Here is a 4,200-nt window from a genome sequence, read left to right on the forward strand (position 1 = left end):
AGCATTTCTCAATTTACATAATTAGAATCATTGTGACATGGATCATTAACATAAACATCACATCTCTATGGTGATTTCAACAAATTCAATGTATCAAAGATTTAAATTACCATAATTTGGATGCATCTGAAACCCTTCTTTGTGATTTTAGGCAAAAACATTGATTTTTCCTTAAAAATTGTTAAAAGAATTATACACAAGAAACAGATTTTCCTTTTCTAAGCGAGGCAGCTATGTCTGATTCAGGATACCTCATTTATAACTTAATAACCATTATATACTTTTACATCATAAAATCAGCTTACGTATCACATTTGTACTACAATAAGCATTCATATTGTTTACACATCTGCACGAATTTGACAAAAGTACTTAGCTGTTGCTTATAGGAACTCTCTATAGTTACTATTTAACACAAGGAATTATCCTACAATAAATCCAGGAGGATCGTATTTCATTATGGTCCTTACATTTACTAGCAACAGTTGATAGCACTTTTGTCATGAAATATTCTAATTACTATAATATTTTCGATGTAGTAGATTTAAATAAATAAAATCTCTTAAAAAATGTGTATTCTTAGTTAATAACACGTTTGTCCTACAATATGTTAACTAATACAATATCAGATAGGTTAAAATCAATTTTTCAGTATAGTGATGTTAAATAACTAAATAGAATCCACTGCAGTGTGTTAGATCAATGAATAGGATGCATGAGAATTTAACACTAGAGTTTGTTAGATTCATTTTAATACGTCAAGGCTCAAATCATCTTTATTTTTTGGCATTTGCTAGTGCACGCTATTTGGTATTGTTACATTCACTAGATTGAGTGTGTTTAAGAATTTGATAGTTGCAATATTCAAGGAGATATTTGTGGAGTTAAATATATATGTCCACATCTCATCTTTTGACATCATTTTAAATGGTTCTAGGTGCTTAAAGTATAATTATTTCCTTAGTTGTAATAGGGCAGTACATACTGTTAGCAGATGGCGAAGGGTTTCTCTGTAGTCTGACAACTTGCAGAATCAACACATTACCTGAAGAGGTATGGTTTTATTATAACGTGCTAATTGAGTTCTTGTAGGCCAAAGGCTAAAACAGAACCTCATGATTGATGACGCATATTGAGGCTCAGGGAATTTAGAAAAATATACTGGAAATTCATGTAATTGTCATGGGCATGACGTCAGGGGCACAGGCATGCAGGGGTCGCATGCACAGGAGACCTGGGTGGACACTGTCCTGGCGCCTTTGGCGCCAGGCTTATGAACAAAAGTAAACAAGAACATCCATTTAACACCAAAAAGCTTTTATTATGGACATAGCACTTCAGATGCATTAGCCTTGAACATTCCATCCATTAAGCAGGATGCATTAACCTTGAACATTCCATCCATTAAGCAGCCCCAAGTGTATTCTTGGGTGTGGTTGCTAATGGATTGCCTTCGCACGTGCTCACTCTCTAGGAGTGGCAGGGTGTGGCTGGTAAGCCAGCCCTAAGGGGCGTGCCCACTATCTCATCTATATGAGCTGCCCCGATAAACAAGACAGACTGTTAGGCAGAAACCTGTGCAGTTCCCTCTGGGACCACTGCAAAAGATTTAGGACTACAGGTGTTTGGCAGTAAACCCACTTGGTAGCAGTCTGTACCACACAGATTCACTTGGTAGCTGTGGCTGAGCAGTCAGACTTCCCTCAAGAAGAGTTAGGCAGTATACAGAGTATTCACAATAGGTCAAGAGAACACAGTAGAACAAGTAAACACTGACCAGGGCTTGGTGTAAAAGAGATATAATTATTTATTTAAAACCACATCTAGAAAAACACACAGGCACTAATAGTAAGCAATTCAAAAACACGGTCACTAAAACATATACACTCCCTTAAAAGAATATTAGACAAGTCTTAAGTAAAGCCCCACTTATTTTCAGACAGCGGTGAGCGCTTAACGTAGATGGCACTCTAATAGTTTGTTTTAAAAAGGGAGAGAAGAGCAGTGAACAAGCTGAAACAGATCCCAACACTTTTATCAGAACATAACAAGAGAGGAAGGCAAAGTAAAACCGTGAAGTTTGAGTTCAAGAGGCCGGATCCACTTTCAGAGGATCCAAACGAAATGTGTCCAAGGTCACACGGTTGCAGTGCACAAAAGTCTTGTAAAGGTTAAAAAAGGAGTTGGACCAAAGAAAGGGACCAGTTAGAGGGTCAAGGCGGCCAGCCCAGTCCAGAAGGTTAAGGGGTTATTATTACCTTGTAGCAATCTTTAGAAAGGGAGGCCTGGCGGACACAGTACCTTAAAATGGTGAGAACGCTCCAGCGGGGGCAGTTGTTCCTGGCAGCGGATGCAAGTCGGTGTTTCGTCCGGGGGAAGAGAGGATCTCGTCGGAGGAAGACAGCAGTCCGTTGCACTGCCAGGGAAGAAACCAGCCGCAGAGTTTCTCAGGTACAAGGAGCGGTCTGGTGATTCGCGGTTCAGTGGCGAGTGGCTATCCGGCTGTGGGGGTGCTTGGCACAGGCAGTTTGACCACAAACCGGGCTGGGGTGCGAAGAAAGAAAGGTAAACTGGTTGTGCCCACCAGTCAGGGGAAGAAGCCTCTCCAGCCGGGAGATCTTCTCTGTCGTCGGGAAGTGGTGAGTCGGTTTTGCAGGGGTCCACCGGTGGTGTTGTCGTGGTAGGTCAGCTCAGCTTCTCCCTCATCAGATTCTCAGGTCCTGTGGCGACTTCTGAAGTTCCAGTCCCCAAAGCCCTGCTTTTATGCAGGAAACCCCCATTCACTCAGCCTAGCTGTCACTCAAACATGCTAAGTGGTGAGCCGAGTGCGACTTGAGTTACCAAGGTAACTCAGTCCAGGGTGCCTAAGCCCCCTCCCACACCCCCCGTGGTACCCAGACAGAGTGGCACCACTTTTGGAGGCTTCTGTGGAGAAGCCCGCCAAAAAGTGGAACAAAGGGCTCGACTTGGGTTGGAGTCACAGACGAGAACACAAACGCCATTTTAGAATCGAGTCTTGGCAAAAAATACCAACCGGAGAATTAATATTAATTAAATAAACTGGCGGTATGTTCGAGGCTATGAGAATTAAATAATTAAAGTTGGTAGCCTCGAACAATGGGAAAATCCCATGGGAAAATATTCGCGGTTGAATATAAAAAGTAGTTTCCACTGCCACCAGGCAAAACTCGATCAGGGGGGACGGAGACGTGCCCCCTCGACTAACAGACCCCGGGGCAATTGAATTGCCCCGACCAGTACGTCCACAATATGATGGTTTGTACTGGTTTCTGTTAATAATTTGGGACTAGTAAAGCCAATGGTGACTTTACATGCCCTGGGAGACAGTAGTCAGTCCCAGGGTATGGAGTCTATGGTGGGGTGTCACTATGACACCCCTGTGTTACTGCACGGAGGGTGCTATGTAACACACATAGGAAAAACACATGAGACCCTATGGAGTAAAGGACCCCATAGCCCATAAAACACATTACCAGTCAAAGGAATACCATAAATCATGTCCAAGAGTGGGAGGAAAAGAGTCTCACTCTTGGCAGGAGGAAAAAACAAACTCCAGAAATACAGCAAAGCTGCTGGGGAACTCACTAGGTTAGGAAATTCAGCCTAAAGAGAGAATTCTCCCTAACACAGACGCTTTGCGTTATTCTGCACTTGCAAGCAGCCTAATGCTCACCGTCACCTGATGTCAGACTTACCTTTGAAGATCCTGCTTTCTGGACATCTTGCTTTCTGCCAGCATACTTACCAACTGGGGGAAGCTGTTCTTACCTGTACATCTCTTCGGGGAACCAAGTATTCATCTTTATACTTTCCAGAACGCCAAACTCTTCATCTTACCGCAGCACGACACGCTCCATCGTTGACAGCAGCGCCTGCAAGGAAAAACAGAAGACAAGGTTAGACATCGAAAAAACAGTCAGTTTAAGGTTGCGCTTTGCCATACTTCGCGCTTTTCCTTAAACCATCACTTACCTGCTGTCGAACATTGCGGTAGCATCCATCTTCCATTCGGCAGCATCTCGCGTCTCACAGTTGCATTGAGGCCGCATTTCCCTCTAAGGGAAGAAAACAGAACAGAGACATTATTGCAGGCATAAATAGGAGCAACATATAAAGACATTAAAACTGAATGAACAGCATCACAAGATCTCAAGAAAAACTTAACAATCATAAGGAGAA

Source organism: Ambystoma mexicanum, chromosome 3p (genome assembly GCF_040938575.1).
Source record: "Ambystoma mexicanum isolate Mex_15411 chromosome 3p, UKY_AmexF1_1, whole genome shotgun sequence".
Classification (NCBI taxonomy): Eukaryota; Metazoa; Chordata; class Amphibia; order Caudata; family Ambystomatidae; genus Ambystoma; species Ambystoma mexicanum.